Below are 24,958 nucleotides of genomic sequence, written 5' to 3'. Positions count from 1 at the left end.
CAGGAAGTCCCTTAATGTGTATGCACTAGGGTTGTGTTCTGTATTGGTTCTGACAAAACGATCTACAACTGATGTGTCCATTTAATTAAGTTCTTATCAGTCTGTTAATAACTTTCTGCTCCAAACATCCGTATAATTACAGTCCGCTGCTGGTAACCCTCATAATGCACTTAAAATCTGTATTGTTTTCACATTCGGACAATTATTTTACAAAGCAGTCATAACTTAATGTTTTTCATCTAGAGCAATACTGCATCTGATCAGCAACTTGAATGTGAAAAAATCTAATTTTGATTAATTAATAATATGTAATAAAGACATAATAATATAAATAAAGACATTTCAAATTACACATAAACCAGATAGATAGATAGATAGATATATGGATAGATGGATGGATGGAAGATAGATGATGGATAATCAATGGATGAATGGATGGATGATGGATGATAGATGATGGATGGAGGATGGATGGATGATAGATGGATGGATGGATGATGGATGGAGGATGGATGGATGATAGATGGATGGATGGATGGATGGATGATGGATGGAGGATGGATGGATGATAGATGGATGGATGATGGATGGAGGATGATGGATGATAAATGGATGGATGGATGATGGATGGATGGAGGATGGATGGATGGATGGATGAATGGATGAGGGATGGAGGATGGAGGATGGATGGATGGATGATAGATAGATGGATGTATGGATGGATGATGGACGATAGATGGATGGAGGATGGATGGATGATAGATGGATGGATAATAGATGGATGAATGATGGATGGAGGATGATGGATGGAGGATGGATGGATGGATGGATGGATGAATGGATGAGGGATGGAGGATGGATGGATGATAGATAGATGGATGTATGGATGGATGATGGATGATAGATGGATGGAGGATGGATGGATGATAGATGGATGGATAATAGATGGATGGAAGATGGATGGAGGATGGATGGATGGATGGATGGATGGAGGATGATGGATGGAGGATGGATGGATGGATGGATGGATGGATGAATGGATGAGGGATGGAGGATGGATGGATGATAGATAGATGGATGTATGGATGGATGATGGATGGAGGATAGATGGATGGATGGAGGATGGATGGATAGATGGATGGATGGATGGATGGATAGATAGATAGATAGATAGATAGATAGATAGATAGATAGATAGATAGATAGATAGATAGATAGATAGATAGATAGATAGAAAGATAGATAGATAGATATATGGATGGATGGATGGAAGATAGATGATGGATAATCAATGGATGAATGGATGGATGGATGGATGATAGATAGATGGATGGATGATGGATGATAGATGATGGATGGAGGATGGATGGATGATGGATGGATGGATGATAGATGGATGGATAATAGATGGATGGATGATCAATGGAGGATGGATGGATGATGGATGGATGGATGGATGGAGGATGGATGGATGATAGATGGATGGATGGATGTTTGATGGATGGAGGATGGATGGATGATAGATGGATGGATAATAGATGGATGGATGATCAATGGAGGATGGATGGATGATGGATGGATGGATGATCAATGGAGGATGGATGGATAGATGGATGGATGGATGAATGGATGAGGGATGGAGGATGGATGGATGATAGATAGATGGATGTATGGATGGATGATGGATGATAGATGGATGGAGGATGGATGGATGATAGATGGATGGATAATAGATGGATGGATGATGGATGGAGGATGGATGGATGATGGATGGAGGATGATGGATGGATGGATGAATGGATGAGGGATGGAGGATGGATGGATGATAGATAGATGGATGTATGGATGGATGATGGATGATAGATGGATGGAGGATGGATGGATGATAGATGGATGGATAATAGATGGATGGATGATGGATGGAGGATGGATGGATGATGGATGGAGGATGATGGATGGATGGATGAATGGATGAGGGATGGAGGATGGATGGATGATAGATAGATGGATGTATGGATGGATGATGGACGATAGATGGATGGAGGATGGATGGATGATAGATGGATGGATAATAGATGGATGGATAATAGATAGATGGATGGATGGATGGATGGATAGATAGATGTATCGATGTATGGATGGGTAGATGGATGTATGGTTGTTTGGTTGTAGATAGATGGATGTATGGATGGATGATGGACGATAGATGGATGGAGGATGGATGGATGATAGATGGATGGATAATAGATGGATGGAGGATGGATGGATGGATGGATGATAGATGGATGTATGGATGGATGTATGGATGGATGAGGGATAGATAGATAGATAGATAGATAGATAGATAGATAGATAGATAGATAGATAGATAGATAGATAGATAGATAGATAGATAGATAGATATTGCACAAAATTAGTGGGAAAAGGTTCTTTAGATGTTTAGAATACACTTAGAAAATGTCTCTTTTAAGAAGGTTATTTGGGGAACCCAAAGTGTTTCTTCTGTTGCATGGCTGCAAAAACAGCCTTTTGAAACCATTATTATTAAAAGCATATCATGCACAAATTCATCAACACAAGCACAACAAGTCATGTGATCCGCGGCTAGTCAACACAGGCCTCAAGCATCAACTAGTTGTAGAATGAATCAAGCAGCGGGTTCGACCCGGACTCTGGTGAAGAGAGCACCGCAGGGGAATGTGGCTCGTAAAGGCATTCAGTTGTTAAATTAATGAATTTTCATTGAAAGTTCAAAGTGAACCTAGAGGGGCCCTGAAGTGTATTCTGGGAGTTCACAGCCGAGTCATAGGAGTACGTTACATAATGAAATGAATCAACAGAGTTCTGATCTCACTGACCGCAGACTCGTTTTATAGAAACCAATACGCTCAGTCTGTGTGAGTTCTCCTCTTTTGGCAATAAAAATGTAAATAAATTTGGTTGATATTAAATTCAAGATGGATGGAGTGTTATTTTTTATAGTATAACTAATATACTATTATAGTTTTATTAATATTTTTTAAGTTTTAATATTTTTATTAAATTAAGTTCTTATCAGTCTGTTAATAACCCTCTGCTACAAACAATATATATATGTATATATATAAGAAAAATACACTTTACAATTTAAACATAAGTATATTTTCTTATCAATATTTTATAAATCAATATTTTTTATTTATTTTTTATCAATATTTTATTATGTATAGATAGATAGATAGATAGATAGATAGATAAAAATGATAAAAATATTTATCTTAATTTTTTTAATTTGTATTTATTTTTATTTTAGTAATAGGTGTTTTAATATGTCAAAGAATAATGTTGCCTTGACAACTAGCTGAAATAAAATTAAAAAAAATATTTATTTTATTATTTAAGTTAACATTTTTATTTTTTTTTTCAAGTATGGATTTTTTTTCATATATCTATATTTTATTATATCTATAATGTATTATATATATATATATATATATATAGTTTTAGTTTTAGTTAACAATAATAGCACTTGTTGAATGACATCTATATACAGTATGTTGTCAATATGGTCGTTAATTAACATTTTTTGCTTGTCTGTGGTTCATTTCTTCACCTGTTTAATTTACAGTATTTTTTCTGTATTTACAGTAAGCACAAAGGCAAGAATCAATGCTGTTTGGGATTAACTGCTCGTATACTTTCTCCTCGAACAGCATGTAAGATTTCATTATGGCATTGTTTCTCAATCTAACTGTGTTATTGCATCAATCATTCAGGGAGATGTTCACATCAGAAAACATCAACACAACCAAACAGACATCTGAAAAACCCTTCTATTTCAAAACCATTGTAATTGGTGCATTGATAATGATTGTTTTGTTTAATAAAACAGATGTTATGGATGTTAATTGCATCTGTACATGCTTCCTCCAGCACTGTAGGGGCAGCAAAGCCTCTTCAGAGAGAAACAGAGTTTAAAGTCGACATGACATGTAAATTCATGAAATCTGTTTTCTAAGTGCATGTTACTCGTCTTATTGTGAGTGACTCGTCCATGTAAATGTTTCTTCTTCTTTTTTTAATGTTTGACCTTGTAATGTTTATTGAAATGGCACATTTATGCTGGTTTCTTCTGTGCAAAATAAATTACAATATTTTTTCTTGTCACGTCAGCACTTATTGTCTGACGTCACTACATAAACACAAATCTTCACAAGCAAGTAAATATTAGACAGAATTTACCTTAAGGAAATATATAATTTTTATTTGCTTATTGTTTATTGACTTTTTACATTATTTGTAATTTTTTATATATTTTTTTATATTTTATTATCATTAATTGAATCAATTTAAGCCATAACTACACTAAAATGTGGACTAAAAGCAAATCATATTTAAAATTTCAAAGCAAATAATATTAAATAAAAATCACATTTTAGTAAAGATATTTATTTTGCGAGTTCAAGTGAATAATATTATCTGGAAAATATTTAGTTTCTATTATGTTAAATTATTATAATTTTTACATTCACAATAATTTTTCCAATTTTTATTCACAATAATATTGTACTGTTTTGTATTGTCTTAATCATTTTTGAAGTTTATTTTATTTTTATTTTTTGTACAAGATACCACTGATTCTAAAAGTACAATTTCTTTTGATATACAACTTTTTTTTTTATTAGGAAAATATTACATTCATGTGAAGAAATGGGATAAAAGTAAGCCAAAAATATGAACAGTTTATCTATCTATCTGTATATGTGTGTGTTTTTGTCTACTTTTTTATTTTCGTATTTGCTGTGAGATATATGTTTGTACATTTCTGGCAAATATATATATATATATATTCTCTCTCTCTCTCTCTCTCTCTCTCTCTCTCTCTCTCTCTCTCTCTCTCTCTCTCTCTCTATATATATATATATGTATATATAAATTCATAAATGTATAATATATTTTAAAAAATCTTCACAAGTAATGAATTTATTTGCAAAAAAATGGAGATAGTTGTCATTTTCAATCTTATCAACCATCCTCACAGACACTCTTCACACTGAGATGTTTGTGCTACTCAAACGCTTGCATTGGCAGAAATATGTTGAAATATCTTCCTCATCATTCATGCAATATTTGTTTTAACCACAATGCATTGCAGAGTAGGCTGATTTTTGACCTGTCGATGATGTAAACACAGCGTTTAGTAGCTCTGAGGAGACGAGATCAGGAATGTTTAAACACTGGAGCTGGTGGCTGCAGCTGAAGCTCTTCTCTGATTTTATTGATTGATTGATTGATTGATCGATTGATTGATTTGTTCAGCCATAACCACACACTCTGCAGTAAATGCGCTGGTGTTGTTAAGCAGCGGTGGGTTTGGCTCTGAGCTCCTCATTGATGTATTTCTGCTGTGTTGTTGGTGTTTCGCACCGGCCACAAGCTCATATTTAATGATGTGAAATATATCAGAATCAAGTCGACGCCTTTTTTTATACGATACATTTTGTGTCAAAGCAGCTTTACAGTATTTACAGAAACCACTACAAAAATGACAAATATTGCCTTAGCAACTAGCTGAAATAAAAATAAATTAACATTTTATTTTTAGTTAACATTTATTTTATTTCAAGTAACAGTTTTAAGTGATTTTGTTATGTGTTTTTGTTATTTTTATTCATTACTTCTATTTTGTTCTATTATTATTTTTAATAATTTTAGTACTTTAGCTTCAGCTTTTTTTTTTTTTGTTTTTTTTGAGTGTGAAAAATTTTTGTTTTTTATTTTATATTTTAAATATTGTGTTTTTTTGATTTTTTTTTTTTGTTTTGTTATTATTTGACAGTTCTATTAATTTGTATTTCTATTAATTTGTAAAAAAATCTATATAGTTTTCATTTCAAGTTAAACGAAATGAAAATAAAAAATGTTGCCTTGAATGTTAAAATAAAATACATTTTTTTAAATATTTTATTTCATTTCAGTTTTTTATTTCAGTTAACGGAAATTATGCCTTGAATTTTTTATTTGATTTTGGGTTAGTTATTTTTAACGTAGCAATGCTACTTACTTAACTGCATGATTTTCTCCCCCAAACCAGTTCAGTCCAAACCCGACCCGCAGCCGAATCCAGAGATTTCAATGGAAGCTTGTTTCTGACACGGCATGAACAAATAAAAAGGGTATAATTGGAATTTCTTTTATCTCGTAGTTATGCAGTTACATCTCAATTCTGTTTATATCTCACAATTTTGCATTTATATCTTGCAATTTTGAGTTTATATTTAAATTATGCATGTATATCTCACAATTCTGCAATCATATCATGTAATTTTGCATTTATCTCAATTCTGTGTTTATATCTCACAATTCTGCATTTCTATCATGAAATTTAGCATTTATATCTCAATTTTGTGTTAATGTCTCCAGTTTTGCATTTGTGTCTTATTTCTGCATTTCTGAGTTTTACATCTCATTCAGTTTCTGTAAATTAAACATATAAAAAAATATATAAATATAGGTACATTTTTATAAAAACAATTATATGTATATATATATATATATATATGTGTGTAGGTATATATATATATATATATATATATATATATATATATATATATATATATATATATGGCAATCAATTGACTATAACATAATGCATGCAAAAATAACATAATTTCATTCAGTATTTAACTAAATAATTATTTTGCAATCTAACAAACAAAACAAAAAGACTTCAAGTGTGCAGTATTGTTATGTATTATTTATTTAAATAAAATGTTAGTATCTACTTATCATTTTAAAAAAAATGTTTGTTTTAGTCAGCAAGCTCTAATCTTCATTGGGTTTTTTTTTTATATTTTTTTATTTTTACACTATTTTTCTCTAAGTTAATAATTTCTTTAGCCAATTCATTAAATTGAACTGTGAATGAACTGAAATGAATCAGACTTCCTAACACTATCTTTCCAGTGTTGATGCTCATGCTTCTGAAGACTTATGTTGTTACTTTTAGTAACTCTGGTAGTTAACTCTTTTAAGACTCCAGTTTAAAAATAGCTTCCCCATCACTGCACACGCACACAAACACACATATACACCGATGAAAATGTGCCAAATCCTAAAATAATCCTGTGGAAAGTCTGTTTCTACAATCAGGCAAAGGTCTGCCGTTTTGTGAGAACAAAATAGCGCTTGGATTCGGAAAACGCAACCGAGATCTGATCCAAGACAGGATGCTGAGGGGAATTAAAATAAATAAAAAAATCAAAGGTCACTCATGTGCACTAAAGTCTCTTAAAGGAACAATTCATAAAAAAGTGAATTTTGTTGTTATTTACTCACCCTCATGTTGTTCCAAACCTTCAATATTTCATAAACTGGGTTTGTTTAACCCATGACTTCCAATATAGCACACAAGCCTTCTAAACCGACGGCTTTCAATCCTTTTGACGCCTAAATATGACCATCCTTGTGTGAGGAACACTTATGCTAAAATTTAAAAGGCAGCTATATATTTTCATGTATAAAGACCCAATTTTTAATGTGTAAAATTTGAATTTTAAATATATGTAAAATATTATATGTAAATATTACATAATTACGTTTCTATAGTTACGATACTGTACTGTTAAATGTTTTAGATGTTTTAGATATTTATTTTATATTTCTATTTATTTTAATAATTTTTCATTTGTTTAGTTGTTAGTTCTTTTTATTATTTATTTATTTACTTTTCTTTTTTTTTTACACATTTTTTTCTGCAAATCAGAAAACCCCTGATGTGGTCTTTTTTTATGTTTTATGTGTCCTTACTCTTAGATGTAATAATTATTTAAATAATTTAATAAAATAAAATAAAATAAAAATTAATTATTTATTTAAATATTTCTGATTTTTTTTATTTATTTTATTAATGTTTTAGTAAGTTAGTGTTTATTTATTTATTTATTTTAATGTTTTAGTAAGTTAGTGTTTATTTATTTATTTATTTACAGTTTTTACACTGTTTTAAAAAACTTTTACAGTTTTTACACTGTTTTACTGTTTTTCCACACAAAAAATATATACTGTTTAATGTATTAATTATTTAAATTATTAAATTAAAATGTATTTATAATTTTTTTATTAATTTTTTTTTTATTCATTCATTCATTTATTATTTATTTTAACCACTTTTTTAACATTGTTTTTCTCCTAATCTTTTACAGGAACTCACTTTGAAAACCCCTGAAAGGGTCTTTTATGGTGTTTTTTTCTCCTGTTTAGTTCTTGACAGTTGTGTGAATTGATGTTGTTTTGAAAAGGACTGCATACAAATAATAACAAAACTGTTCCTTTAAGGTTCTTTTTGCAACCAAAAAGAGTTCTTTTTCTTGTGTGTTTCTTAATGTGTTTCACAGAACTATTAGAGAAGCTCTAGACTGGGTTATCATGAGCATCTCAGAGCGAACAGACGCCAGCAGCCCCGCAGATCTGATCCAGTGTAAATATGTCACCATACCACCAATGCAGGAAAGCGGCTTTGCATAATCCAGTTAATGTAATTGCTATGGCTTGTGGGTGAAGCCCACAGATACTGTATGTGAGCGCCGGCGGCGTCACGTCCTCGCCTTCAGCAGAGCAGCGTCACCTTTAAGTGCTTTCCAATGTGAGCGCAGATCAAAAGACGGTTTCACTAGAGCTCCAATAATCAGGCCTCGCTGCTGGGGGCAGGTGTGTGTGTGTGTGTGTGTGTGTGCTGATGTGGAGGGGATATGCAAAGGGCTTCTGGCATTTCCAAAGATAGCCATGCTGACATTTCTATTGACTTTGATGTTAATAATCCCTCACAAGTTCCCAAAGCCAAGTGATTGTGTGTGTGTGTGTGTGTGTGTGTGTGTGTGTGTGTGTGTGTGTGTGTGTGTGTGTGTGTAAGAATAGGTGTAGTTTGAGGGGACGGTGAGGGCTATTGTGGACATGGCCAACATTTATTCAGCATTATTGAGCGTGTGAATAAATGCATGGTTTAAATTATTATTTTGTGGGCTGAATCTGAAAACACAGGCTGTGAATTGTGATTTTTTCTGTTGCATCTATAACATCTTTAATGCATCTGTGAATTAAAAATTTGTTATATGACCGGTGTTATTTTAGTATCATTGAGACTATTATTTTAGTATCATTATACATTTTGAAATTCTTTTTTTTTTTTTTGTTTTCTATTTTAATTTTAATGTTATTTACTGTGTTAGTATTTTTTTTTTTTTCAAAATTCTGAATAAAACAAAAATTATTGGAGTACATTTGACAAGACAATACTATAATAGTCTTTCTACTTCAAAATTTCATGTTAAATTGCTGTTTCTTTGTAGTTATTTTCTAAATTTACTAGCAGTTTCTGTAATAAAAAAGCTCTGTATGTCTATAAAGTTTGTACTCATTTTTAATTAAATTCTAATTTTAGTTAACTAATTTTCGCAACTAACTAGCTGAAATATATATATTTTTATTTATTTTATTTTATTTTATTTTATTTTATTTTACTTCATTTTATTTTATTTCAGATTGCATTTATTTAATTTCAAGTATCTTTTTTTGGTTTTAGTTTTAGTTATGACACGAGACAATATGTTTGAATACAAGCACAGATGAGATTCAAGAGCAACATCAGAGCGAAGATTCGGCAAATGATGAAATAAAATCAGGTCTGATCCTGATAAAAAGCATGATATGACTCATGACAATAATCCTTAGGTGTTGTATGGTCTATTATTATGATACTTTAATGGTGGTTTTTGTCATTTGTGTCTGTCCACATTCACTTTAATATGGAAAAGAGCAGTCTACACATTCTGCTGAATATCTTTTGTGTTCCACTGAAAAAAAATAAGTCATGAATAAAGTGAATGATGACAGATGCTTCATTTTGGTGTGCTCTAGTCCTTTTAATTACAGTCAACAACATTATACTTTCATGTTCTGGTAATGCATTTTGTTTCTGTTCTGAACAGCGATGCTGTTTTTATTTTGGTGGGAGGAATTTTTAGCCATAAGCGATGCAGTTCATAACAGATCAGTTGGAGCAGGAAGCGAAGCTGGAATTACATGCTCTGTGTTCTCTTTCAGCGAGGGGTGAGAGGAAGGGCAACGGGGCGAGCGAACGACGGGAACCTGGAGAGAGAGATTACCTGAACAGCTGGGATTGTGCAGGTGGGTGTTCACACACACACACACACACACACACACACACGGTGTGCGTGTATCCGGAGACACATTCACTCACACACAACACACACACACACACACACACACACAAACACTCTCACTCTCACACACAGACATACACACTCACACACACACACACACACACACACACACACTCACACACACACACATACATTCACACACACACACACACACACACACTACGCACTCACTCTCACACACACTCACACACACACACACACACACAAAATTGAGAAAAAAAAAAAAAATGAGACACTAACACACACACACACATGCACGCACGCACTCACACACACTCACATACGCACTCACTCACACACACACACACTCAACTCACTCACTCACACACACACACACACACCACACACACACACACACACACACACACACGCACGCACGCACACACCACACGCACTCACTCTCACACACACACACACTCACTCACTCACTGACACACACACCACGCGCACACACACACACCACACACACACACACACACACACACGCACGCACGCACGCACGCACACACATACGCACACTCTCAGTCACAGAGACACACACACACACACACACACACACTCACTCACTCACACACACACACATGCACGCACGCACACGCACACATACGCAACACACACACAAACACTCTCACTCTCACACAAAGAAAAAAAAAAAAAACACACACTCACACACACACACATACACACAGAAACAAACACACATGCACGCACGCACGCACACACACACACATACGCACTCACTCTCACACACAGACAAACACACTCACTCACACACACACACACACACTCACACACACTCACTCACTCACACACACACACACACACACACACACACACACACACAAAAAAATAATTAAAAAAAATAAATAAATAACACACAACGCACTCACACACACACTCACTCACTCACTCACTCAGTCACACACACATATACACACACACACACACACACTCGCACACATTCACCACACTCACACCACACACACACACACACACACACACACACACTCACTCACTCACTCACAAACACACACACTCACAACACACACACACTCACTCACTCACAAATCACACACACACACACACACACACACACACACACACACAATCACACACACACAAACTTTTTTAATCAAGATGCAAGGCCTCAAATGAATCAGTGATCGTTTGAATCATTTTTGAATATTCTGAATCATTGATTTTTGTTGTATGGAGATAAGCAGCATGACCATTCTGCCCAGTATCTTCTTTTATGTTCCACAGAAAGAAGGTCATACAGGTTTGGAACAACATGAAAGTGAGTAAATAATGACTGATATTATGTGAACTGTTCATTTTTTGTTGATCGCTTCAGTAAAAATCAGTACAGGAAGCCGTGTGATATGAATGCATGTGATGGCAATCAGGGGCTTTTTGTCTCCAGAGCCGCTGAAACCGAATCCTCCACTCGAGCTCTCATTCCCCGCGGCGGGATTGACAACCTGCTCCATTTCAGAAGCCCTGACAGCGTTTCTCATAGCACACACGCACACACAGAGACATATGGGGGCCCTGCATTGTTCAGTGCAGCTGTGTTTATGGCTCTCAGTTGAATCTCCTGTTGGCGTTTAGTGCTTCAGTTCACTTGTGAAGGTGTTTACGTGGCCCTGCTTTCACCCGCCAGCTCTGGCGAGAGACACGGACACAAAAATGAACACAATCCCTGTGCTGAGAACTACTAGTACTTACAATACCTATGATTTAAAGGGACAGTTCACATAAAAACACCAACTCTGTCTTTTTCATTTAATCTCGTTTACTCATGTGTGCACTGCATACATTTAAAAAGATATTTTGGAGAATGTTGGTAACAAAACTTTTTTGAACATTGACTTCTATTGTAGGAACACAAAGGATATTTCTCAAAATATCTTCATTTATGTTCCACAGAAGAAAAAGACTGATGTAAGGTAGAGAAATCATTTTTTGGGTGAACTGTCCCTTTAAATGAATGAAGCATAGCACTCACAAAATATTTGCAGTGAGTTTAAGGTACTATTTAATTGTTCATTAATTTTTAAGAGTGTGTACCTAGACTAATTTCTCAATGTTTTAATAGCATCTCTCATTTGAACTTTTGTAGCAAAAAGTTGGCATGATTCGTTTCAGATAATTGATTCAAACAGTCAATTGATTCACTCCAGTGATTCTTTTGTGCTATAATTTGTTCAAAAAATGATTTTAAGGCACTTTTCATTTTCCCATTCATTTTGCTGAAAGAGTGTGATAATAGATTAGTTTCATGATGTTTTATTAGCATCTCTCGCTTAAACTTCAGGAGAAACTATATACTTCCCATCTTTCCACACATCCACACCGGGACGCTCGCCAGATCCTCCTCGTTCCTCCTAAAAGCTGCTTTCAGTTCGGTTAGGAGTCATAATTTAAGGTTTTCTGGTCTGCTGTACATTAAAGACTTTTTTTTTAATTATGTAAATATCCCTTTTGCGTTTTTTTTTGTGTAATTTAGGTTGAATTCAAGTGGATGGATGACACGTGCATGACAATTAAAAGCGTTTGAAGCCATGCAACCACAGCTGAAAAACAAACAAACAAAAAACAAATTATCGTCTTAATTTTGTCTTATGCTTCCCATTAAAATCATATTAACATACCTTATAAAATAAATAGTGAATTAAAAAAAAAAAAATTATATTTATTGAGAAGCAAAATTGTATAGAATAAAACTTTCATGAAGTGTGTTTGTCTTAAACAAGAAAAAATTATATGCAAATGGTGTAATAAAAATAAATGTCAATAACATTTAAGATAATTTGGATTAAATGTATATTGTTTTAAGGGTGTTTGGAAATTTTAGTGTTTAAGTGTCATTTAGGTTGGAATAAAATGGGATTTATGACATGCATGACATAATTAAACCCTACAGTGATTGACAGGAGCATTTTAATGACATGCATATGCCAAAAAAAAAAAAAAAAACCTTAATAATTTTCCTAATTTTATCACATTTTCCCATTAAAATCTTAAAAACATGCGTAAAAATATAAATTATATATTAAGAAAATTTATTTTAAATTTCTTGACAAAATTGAACAATTGAATTAAAGCGGATGGATGATGTGTGCATGATATAACTGAACCTGACAGTGATTGACAGGAGCGTTTTGTTGGCATGCATGCGCAGCTGAAGAGCTCCAGTGCAGCGCTGCGCTCGGCTTCGACACGTACAGCGTTTCAGCTGAAGTTTCCCTCCCCAAACAAGCTCATGAAATCGGCCTGCTGGAGTTTCAGCTGTCCCAGCGCTGGGAATTAAAGATGAATGGGAATATGAAATGCAGCACAGTAGGCCTTTAGTGTGCGCATGTATTTACTCATGTAATTATTAATATGGGGCTGGGAGTAAATAAACTAAAGTCAGTGTGATGCGGCACAAGTTAATCTTCACAGTCAAAGGCATCTGTGAGCGTCAGAACTTGCTGGTTCATACTGGAGGGTAGTTTTGTGTGTTTTCATAGTTCGCAGAAGGTTGTGGTGTTGTTTTTTAAACTTTACTAAACAGCTAGTAATCATCATATTGGTTGGTTAGTGGCTGATATCTAGCTATATAAAGCAGGGCAGCAGATAGTCTATAAAAACCTGATATATATATGCAATAATAATAATAATAAAAAAAAACATATTTACTTTCTTTTTGCACATTGTTTGTATTGAGAACTATTAATTTTTGCACATTATTCCAAAGAATTAAAGAATGTCATTTTTTTATGAAATTACAGCGATGCAAAGATTTGCATTTTTTCCTTACTGTTCTCAATCACCAAACGTGTCGAGGTTATTATAGTTAACTAAAACTAAAATCATATAAAAAAAAATATTTTTATTACTGTAACTGAAATACAATAAAATATAAAAAATGAACAAACTAGTCGTTTCATGTATTTAACTTATACTAAAATAAACATTAATAAATATTAATAAAAACTAACATGAAATAAACAATAAATACTACATAGACATAAAAAATTATAAAAATTACAAAAATTACTGTAGAAGAAAAATAAAATTAATTAATTAAAACTTAAATAAAAAATTAATATAAAACTACATAGACATTTTTAGAAATTTTATATAATAAAAATTTAATAAATGATGAGAATTTTTGAAGAATTAAAAATTAAAATGAAAACAAAAATAAAGGCTAAAATGTTGAGAAAACCTATAATTAACCTATTATTTTTCTTTCTTTTTTTATGCTTGATTATTTTAAGACAATTCTTAATTGGCCATTCATTTTCCCAAAAGAGTGATTAGACTAGTTTCATGATGTTTTAATTGCATCTCTCATTCAAACTTCAACTAATCCTGGCACATTTACAATGTTATTTAATGTTTATTGTCCTTATAAACAAACAAACATGCCCACTGGTTTCAGTTTTTGCAAATTATAGGTTTTCTTATGAACTTATGTGTGCATTGCATCCCACATCACAACACATGCAATTTGCCCGCATGGACCAAACATGCAGGAATTCTGTTGTGTGTGCGTGTTTATGAATCTCTTCCATTCGTGTATACTGAGATAACATGTATTTGATTCTGTGGAGATGTCCTCTGCGTGTTCACCTTCCTTTGACATGCAGCTGTCTGGAGATTTCATAAGGCAAAGCCGACAGCTGCTGAAAGACAGTCGCACATCAAAACATTCCTGAAACAATCTAATTCCCTGCGTTTGACACTTACGTGATGTGTAAAATTTGTGTAAAAGAGAGAATGTGTGGGATCAGCATTGTAAGTTTGCTTACTTTTTGCTGTTGTTGACTCTTCTACTTCTGCTTGTTTTCTTCTTAATTATTATAAAAAATAATAATATTAACTTGACTCTCTAACACTAGCTCTGTCTATTTTTATTTCTTTTCTATCTACTTTTTATTCTGTTTATTTATCATTAAAAATAAATAAATAAATATGTGTACTGTTTTCTATCTACTTTTTATTCTGTTTATTTAAATTGTTTCTATTTCTATTGCATTAGACTAACCGGGACTTGTCACAACATTAATTTGTTTTTGTTTGTTTTTGTTTCTATTTGTGTTGGCGTTTGAAAGTATAATGATATGTGTTTATGATTTAAAGATACTAGTTATTTATTTCTTCTTGAAAATTTGGTAAACTATTTATTTCTTCTTGAAATTTGGTGAATATTTTTCATTTTGGGTTATGTATGTTCATGCAAAGTTTCAACACATAGATGTGTTTTGGAAAGGCTGTACTAAATGTATTATAACTTTTATGTTGCTGTCAATTAGAGCTACTCCTGATATTCAAACTTCTAAAAAAAAGTTAATCTATTTATTTCTTCTTGAAATTTGGGGAATATTTTTCATTTTGGGTTATGTATGTTCATGCAAAGTTTCAACACATAGATGTGTTTTGGAAAGGCTGTACTAAATTTACTATAACTCTTGTGTTGCGGTCAATTTGAGCTATGTATGTTCATGCAAAGTTTCAACACATAGATGTTTTTTGGAGAGGGCTCAAAATACATAGATGGTTTAAACTATTTATTTCTTCTTGATATTTAAATTTGGTTGAATATTTTTTCATTTTCTTCTTGAAATTTGGTGAATATTTTTCATTTTGGGTCATGAATGTGCATGCAAAGTCTCAACACATAGATGTGTTTTGGAAAGGCTGTACTAAATGTATTACAACATTTATGTTGGGGTCAAATTGACCCCCATTGGTTTTCTGAGCACCAAAAATCAACACTTTAACACTAAAGAGTCAGATAAAAAATAGAAAAACTTTATTGTGGCTTATCAAACACTAAGATATGAAATACATGAGAACATATATAATTTAAGACTCAAAGTTTACTTGAAATTGAGACTCGTCTTCTGAATTATTCAAGGAAAATTCTGTTTATTTATTGAGTTGAGTTTTAGTAAAAAAAAAAAAAATGAAATCTGTCAAAGATTGTTAGTTTTTTTTTTATATATTTATTTATTGTTTGTTGCAATGATGAGAAGTGTTGTGAGAAAATTTTTTTATCATAAGGGTTTTTTGAGAAAAAGTCAACAAAAGGCAGAGGAAGTAAAAATAGCAATAAATACATATTATTTAACTAAATATCTAAGTTATTGTCTCATGACTTGTCAGGTTGCATGTTCGTAAGGCAAGGTAAGATTTACATGCATGAACTGGTAAATGTACATCAGAAATGCAAGTCACTTTGGATAAAATTATCTGCTAAATGCATAAATGTAATTGAAATAGTATGAGTAGCATGTTATTCTGAAGCGATTTTCTTTGTAATGCACAGAATTCAGCTTGTAGTAAGAGCATGGCATGTTGCACAAACCCTGAGCTGTGAACTACAGTCAGCGTCCTCCTCAGATCTACTGTCTCTCTGGCCCACAGACTTCTGGGAATGCACACGTCTTTCATCACAGCTGCCACAGGGAGCCCTGTAATGACAAGCAACCCTGTCGCCTTGAAAAGATGGATGTTTTTCCATGAGGGTAAAAGCAGGCTTCCGGATGTGTTTTCATTGTGTGCCTGTAATGAAGCAAGGCTCGTCTTCTGGCCCTCGTTTTCTAAAACTTGTTTTTTTTTTTTTTGACAGAAGAAGACGTGACCCGTGGGAGGATGTTGTCTCGATTTCTCTGCTACTCGCTGATGATAACCGACTTCTACCACCCTTAATAAGCTGGTGAAATGTGTACGCTCATTATAACGAATATCCTGGGGTAGATGTACATTTCTGTCCATGCTGTCTTCTGACTTTAGCGTAATTAGCACCCAGTCGGTCTGATCTGATCTGAGAGCAGAGAGCAGGAGTCTGTAGAGAGCAGGTCATTATCAGAAGAATATCCTCGGGGAAATCAGGCTTTGGTGAAGGGGATTTTCTTTTCTGTCTTACCACTGTGCTTCTCAAATGAAATAGTAGGTTTACAAAATGCCTCAAGTGTAAAAAACACCTTTTGAAATTTATGTGGTGGAAATATTTTTGACATATTATTCTTGAATTCCAATCAGAGTATGCATCATTTCATCCAAACACTCACTGTAGTCAAAATGTATTAATTTAGCAATTCAAAAAAGCTGGAAACATTAGTTAACATGAAGTAAGAATGAACAATACTTCTGCAGCATTTATTAATCTTAATGTTAATTTTAACATTTACTAATGCATTATTCAAATCAAAAGTTGTGCTTGTTAAGGTTAGTTAATGCACTGTGAACTAACATGAACTAACAATGAAAGGCTAGTTTCATTAACTAACATTAACAAAGATTAATAAATGCTGTAATAAATGTATTGTTCATCGTTTGTTCATGTTAGTTAATACATGAACTAATGGAAACTTATTGTAAAGTTTTACCAAAATGCAAGAAGTAAAATCTTTTGTTTGGATAAAAGCATCTGTTAAATGCATAAATTTAATGTAATAAATAAATAAATAAACAATCAATAAAAACTTCCACAGTTTTTCACTAAATTAACACAAAGAAGAATCATATTTAATATTTTTAATTCGTATCCACCAATATAAAAATACATAAAGCAGACGAAGCAATATTTACCATCATATATTTGTAATAATATATGGAAACTGTCATAGGAAAACATTTATGAGCGATGATGACACACAAAACTTGAAATAGAGTTAACAATATATGTTCTAGGAATGTTTCGCTAAAGTTCCAATTAAGTTATGAAAATGTTATGTTCTCTGAACATTCAAAATATCATTTTTTTTTTAATTGTACGAACATTAAGGAAAAATTTCATTTAATAATTTTGCAAACATTAGGGAAACGTTATTTTTGAATGTTCTCTGAATGTTCTGAAACAAGTAGTAACATTTAAACAAACATTAGATACATTAGTTTATGGAATAAAATGTTACATAAACAATGTATAAACAACAATTTTGAGCTAATATTTTGAGAATATTATTAAAGATCAGATAACTTTGAACACACGTTCTATTAACATTACTGGCAGAACCTTTGTTGTTAGTTTTTAGAGAACTTTACGTTGCTTGGTAGCTGGGTTTGAATTTATTCAACATAATCAGTTTGTACTCAATGAAATGAATCAAACTTAGTAACTCTGACGATATTTTTACTGAGAAAGTTTAAATGAGTGAGTCACGAGTCAATCACTTGATGAATCAATCATTATCATGAATTAACTCATTTTTAGGAAACTCACTGGACAATAAAAAGCATATAAAACATGTCTTGATAGTCACAATGTTTCTAGATTTTATCACCAGCAAAATTATTGTGAATATTAGCCTAATAGATAGTAAATATTGAATAAATCGCCCATTCCTTGATCACATGATGAAGGACAAGCGCGTGAATCATTCTTGTGAGAAGCTGCTCTAAACACTGAAACATGGCTTGGATATTGAATTTTATTTTATTATTATTTTTGGACAAGCACTGAAAAGTAGCCTAGTCTTTGCACTTGTGATGAAACACAATCAGTTGGAGTGCTTGGAAATTGTTACGGCAGCCATAACAAGCCTGGACTTCCCGTAGGTGTCCGTTTAATAACGGGTCGTGTTGAAAGATGGGATCCAGTTAGAGTTGAAGCAATATATTCTGGGCAAGAGCGCACAAGCTGAAATAATGAGACCATAACAAAACGCTGGAGAGAAAAGCCCTCGGGCGTCTCTCCGAACACCGGAGACGGTTTTCATGAGACCTGTTCCAGAGACACGAGAATTACAAGGTCGACTTTTCAGGCGTTTGTTGAAGATCCCGCTTGGAATACTTGAACGGCAGAAAGTCCTTCTTGTGTTCACCTTTCCCAAGTCTTCAAACGCAGCGGCGCGGAAGCTAGTCGTAACTCCTTCAGCGAGCGGCAGCTGCAGAGGCGTTAGGGTTGCTTCCAGGCTCGTCTCTGAGGACACGGCATTAATGCAAGGTTCTCGAGTTTCACACGGCACAGATTCTCCAGGGAGACGCGCCGCTCCTGTGGGAGTCACCTGATACAAACCCCTCTCTAAAGTGCCGGTTTATGTTCCAGAGAAAAGAGGCATCTGGGCCCTGCTTTACTCAGATGCCTGCGCTTCAGAAGCGTAGTTGGGAATTAACTGTTCGAAAAGATGGGTTTATTATCGTGACACTCCCTTCAGGCATGTAAAGGGTTTGTTTTTATTTTCACGGCTCAGTCAAAGAAAGCATTCTATTGTCTATGTAAGAAAAGTTTTTTTTTCTCTCTCTACATAATCCCTTCGGAATCTGGAGTTTGCATTAAAAAGGCAACGCAATATTCTGAAAGTTCTGTTTATAGGAACTCTAACTCATGTGTGAAAGGTTATTTTGATTCGGATTGATAAAACAGTCAGATTCGAGGATTTACATGCTCAATTTTTTTCTTCCTGTTGATTGGATTATTTCCGGTCTTCATCAACCTTTCAGTTTAATACAGAATAAGCTCAGTCAGATCAAATGAAGTGTTTACATGAAGGCTATCCAGTACATCTGAGCCAGGGCATGTTATAAAAGCTTTGTTTTTATTGTCTTTTCAGTCATTTTAAGTGTTTTTTAGCCTTATAAAAGCACTATATGTTACTGTACAGTGATTGCATCATGTCATAAGAGGTGCTGTTTGCTATATACCATAGTACTGATGATACTTTCTGTGTTCACAGTATCCGTGTAAGCCGACACATCACACAAACCAAACATGGTGAAACTGAAAGCGTGCAATCAGGCTGTTGTGGTTGGCACAGTTTTCTGTAAGCGTATGGAGACTTTGGCTCTGATCCAAAACCTAAAACCTTCTGAAAAAGTAGCCAAAAACAAGAACAATATCTGCTAAAAGAGTCAGAAAAATCAACTGAATTCAAAGGGAAAACAAGATTAATTTTCTGACCACTCTGGCAGATATTTTTTCTTGTTGTAAGCAAAAACTTTCATTTTGATGCTTTTTTTTCCCCCGGAAAACAAGATGTAGTATATTATGTTATGTTGCTTCTAAATGTGTCTTGATTTAAGAATATTTAGATATTTGTACTGGAAAACAAGACAAAAAATGGATGAAACGCTGTGTTAAAAAAATACTTTAACACTGGTTCTAGAGCCAGTTCTTTACAGCTACAGAAATTATGTTTTTGTGATATTATAAGTGAATTAAATGTGATGAGAGAAAAAAGGCACTATGAAATAATGCCAAGACCATACATAACTCGTCTTTCTATTGTATTGTCTTTGCTGGCTGCACGAAACGCCAACATACAGTGATTCACAAATGAATGACTCTCATGAACCGGTTCTTGTGAAACGTTTTCATGGATCTTAAAGGAACCGTAATGGTTAAATTCCATCCTCTGTTTCTGCTCTCTCTGCTCTTTCCCCTCCAGTTATTTCATCATGTTTTTATCAGCAGTTCAGGGCAGCAGTATAATGAGCACTTGTCTCTCAATGCCTGAAATCCTCAGTAAAATCAGTCATCCATCAGTCAACACCCCTTACAAAACCTCCCATTAGCAACACAAAATATTTATGCCCTTACAAGTTAATCCACAGCTTGTATAATCTCATAATAACTATCTGAACACTCTCCCAGTTATTTGGGTGTTTCGCATGTATGCACTGCTTTCAAAAAGTGCTTTGCATGTTCTGGGAAGCAGGTTTAATCATCGCTTTGGCAAGCCTCGTAGGACACTTTCACAATTTTAGTGCACCTAGAGTCGGTTTGACCTCAGCTAGCTTGGTTGATGTAAATGCAATCTGGGGTCAGCCATTTGTGATGCCTGTTCAAAAATGCTTTGCATAATCTTACACAGTGAAATACATTTTTTTATTTAAATTGCATGTAGAAAAATGTCATATGATGTCATTTATTTAACATTTCATTTGATATGCATCTTATTTTATTTTTATGTTACATTAGTGACATATACAGTGAATTCAGACATACTACTATTTTCACATAGTGTTACTATATTTAGGGAAGTATGCGATTGGCCTAAAATGACTCACTCGTGCACTGAATCAGTCAGAGTGGTTACTGAACGAACATTTGACTCACTCACTGAATCACAATTCATTAACATAATCAAATATACAATTCGAAACCAAGAATCAGCACAATTATTGACTGGTGCTTCATATTAAAGATACACTAGTATTTGACACTTTCTTACAAATATTGAAGGAATTTAATGAACCATAATTGTTAAATTGCTTGTGACTCCCATGTCTTCGTTTCTAGTACTATTATGCAAGTACTTATAGTATGATGCCAACATAACAAAAATTACAGCTTTAAACGAGAGTTTTGGACCAAACAGTTGAACTCTGAGCCTGTTTTATTCTGCTTTCTCTGTTATTTTAAGCTGACGAGGTGGAAAGCGAAGCTTTAGCTCAGAGGCTGATCAGAAATCAGGACGGCGCTGCGAGTGGAGCGGTGCAGTCGCCACATTAAAAATGAATGTCTTATAGCGCTAGGCCTCAATGAGACCAATTTAATTTTTCTGTGCTAATTCTCTTGGAGTCTCTCCTCAAGCTTGATAAAATGGAGTACACACATTTTCACCTTGAAGATGTGAGGGTTTGCTGTGACGTCTTTGAAGTTTCATCCGGAAAAAAAAAAAGAACGAGAAATACAAAGGTGTTTTCAGAATTGCACATTGCATGCCTGATTACAAGCTTTAAGTCCCAGAGAATCTAAAGGTATCCCTGATGTCAACCGCTGGCTAAAGCAGAATAGAGCGAGCCGATGAATTATGAAAGCAGAAATTGATCTGTACTGATGCGCTTTTCTCAGACATCAGAAACTTTCTAGTCTGACTTTGAGGAAGGTTATTTGCTCGTACTGTATGTGTATAATCAAAAACACGAACTTTGCACTTTTTGCAATGTGTTAAGATGATTTGTAATTACGAACGACTCAAATTACTGTCAGTGTTTAACATTTTTCATGTGTTTGATTAAATCATTGTAATGTAAATTGTGAATTTCCAGGGAAGTTTTAATATGAGACTGTATATTAAACATCAATCATTTCGTGGTTACAGAAAATAGTCCACAGGACTAGTAGTGCACTAAATCCAACTCTGCAATTATGGATGTTTACATGCAGCAATTTGTGGACATTTTTGGAAAAGAAATGACGTGTGGTTTGTTGTCTGGAGATCTGTGGTGGATCGCATGAACGTGAAGTATGCAGACATGCATATTAAGTATGCAGGTGGCTTGCAAATGTTGGAATTCTTGGACGTTTTTTAACTAAAGAGATGCATGGAAAGCCGACCGCAACACATCACACTCGCTCACATGCTGCTAAACTACTAATTAGTTTGGCTAAATGCAGTTCAGGAACGCTGCCTAAAATAAGGAGCATGAGTCTGTCAGCTTGCATTTTAAATGAGTTTGTGTCTGTGCATGCAAATGTTTTTGTATGCTTTTTGCATGGACGATCATTGCAAGGGCCTTTTTAAATGTCCAAATTATTATGGCATGTAATTTTGATTTAGAGAAGTCTTCTCAAACCATTTTCTCTCCATTTCAGATGATTGCAGGGATTTTTCTGGTGCAGACGGCTTCAGTTTGGTTTTCTTCAGCATGTGTAGCCTTGGGGCAAGTATGAATACGCCAATCTAGATCTGTCTCCATAAACCACATCTCATAAGCCACTGGCAGTGAAAGGTGGCAAATTACTTTTCTGTCACTCTACGGCTCACTTTTAGTCAGCCAAGGACGTTTTCTGAAGGCAAAAGAATGAGGTGAGGCTTTTCTTCAGTGAGGTTTGGGTGTAAGAACGATTTATTTCACTGTTGCAAAACCACAGAATATGCGTCGACTTGCCAAAAACCGTGTCCAGAATAAATGCTTTGCTGAATAGTCTTGCGTTGCGTGTTGCGTGTGGTCTCAGATGCTTTTAAAAGCAGTTCGAGGTGGTCTAGGCTTTCTGTTAAAGCACCTTTGAGCGATCACATTTCTCTAGAAATTTTATAATATTCCCTTTTTGCCGATCATGTTTTGGGTATTTCCTATTAATTTAATGCGTTTAACTGTGTAACTGTTTTTTAGCTTGTGTTACTCCACTAATGCAAACTCTTGATGCTCATATTAAGGAGGATGTAAGATAAGATGCTATGATTATTAGCCCTGTAATGCCTGAAAATGTGTTTTTTTTAAATAATAATAAAAGTTTTTGAAATGGAACGTATAGACAAAATATTACATGCATTTAAAAAAAAATGTTGAGTATCATATTTGATAAATCTGGCTTTTATGACTTGTAAAGTCTGATAAAGTGATAATATAAAGAAAAAACAGCTCAGTTTTATTCCAGGACACAAACTGAGCAAAAATATGCAATTTGCTGCAGATTCTGATATTTATATGATGACATTCTGCTGCTTGTGATGTAAATCAATGAGATCTTTATAACAGTAGAGCAGATACTGACATAAAATGATGTAAATATGAGTCTGTGCTCTATATCTCCAGTAATCTGTCTCAGTAAGATGAGATGTAAATGATCCAAACATATAATGCAGTGATTGAGAGATGAAGAAATAAAGGCTCCTCAGAAGATGTGAGATGTTCTGGAGGCTTGTGAAGATCATTCCTCCGCTGAGGAACAGTGAAAGTAAAGCTTCTGGAAACAAACGCTCCTCAAAAGATCCTGAGGATCAGATTTGAGACTCTAAAACATGATTGATGGAGAATCAAGTAAAGCTGAGCTGCTTCAGTCCAGTAAGAGTTCATCTGGAGATATTACTGCAGTTATTCTCACCTTTACTTGATCAAAATCACTCAAGATTTGACACGTGACGCTCGAGCTGAAGCTTGTCGTTTCTACAATTACACTAAAAGAGCTTTGACTTGATAAAACACTCTAAACGATCAGAGACAGAAGACATGGAGCAGATTGCATGCAACAGCAAAGTTTGATCATTTAGAGGCCTTCATCAAATATGATACAGTAGGCTTTAATAGGGTTGAACATCAGAAGGAAAGTTTTTGAAATGCCTGTGGAGGAAATGCATACAGATCAGAAGCTGCTGATAAAGAGGGCGTAACAATCCTTAATGCACGGGGAAGGAGTGTAATTAAACGAGAAGACGACACCCATCAGTCGTGTGACAGTTCTGGTTCAGTCTGTCAGCAGAGATCCGTATCTGAGCCCAGAGGATAAGCTGTCAACACCACTCTCTCTTTCCTCTGTGTGTGTGTGTGTGTGTGTGTGTGTGTGTGTGTAAAGGAGAAAAACCTGCCCGGCGAGATCAGGCTCCTCCGTGTCTCACGCTCTTCTCAGGGAATTCTAGCGAGCTCCGATTGTTATCAGATCCGGTCGGTCAGCCTGGATTCCCTTTCGCTGCCAGAGCACAGAGAGAAGTGCGAGCCGACAGATCGCTTCCTTTCTATCTGTCCCACCGTTTGATCCGCAGGAAGCACAGCAGCATTTTCCGACCTGTCGCTGATGTTTGTAACATGTTGAGAGTTGCAGACCCACGGCAGGACGCCATTAAGAGATCGTTCCTGTGTTATTTGCACGACAAAAGGCTCTGGCAGCATTTGTTTTTTTTGCTTGGTGAGGTACAAAGCAGCCCTGTTGGACTAATGGATCAGGGCTGTCAAAAACGGCCCGTAGTGAAAGCATTCCTTTCAAGTGCACTTAGACCAGCAGCTGCGATTCACTTGATTTGGAGGCCTCCTGGGAGAGTCGTTCACTTCCAGTGGAGTCAGAAAACATTTCAATC

At 34.4% G+C, this 24,958-nt stretch overlaps 1 long non-coding RNA gene across 1 annotated transcript; it reads left to right on the top strand.

The window, feature by feature from the left end:
- Positions 1-9,996: 9,996 nt before the first annotated feature.
- LOC122148080 lies at positions 9,997-17,367 on the top strand. Its single transcript, XR_006162078.1, has 4 exons — positions 9,997-10,164; positions 11,484-11,517; positions 16,641-16,741; positions 16,846-17,367. It is a non-coding gene; the product is annotated as an uncharacterized LOC122148080 (long non-coding RNA).
- Positions 17,368-24,958: the final 7,591 nt, after the last annotated feature.

This window comes from Cyprinus carpio, chromosome A16, assembly GCF_018340385.1.
Source record: "Cyprinus carpio isolate SPL01 chromosome A16, ASM1834038v1, whole genome shotgun sequence".
NCBI lineage: Eukaryota > Metazoa > Chordata > Actinopteri > Cypriniformes > Cyprinidae > Cyprinus > Cyprinus carpio.
The sequence above is the reverse complement of the archived record's forward strand: the minus strand, read 5'-3'. Positions and strand labels throughout refer to the sequence as shown.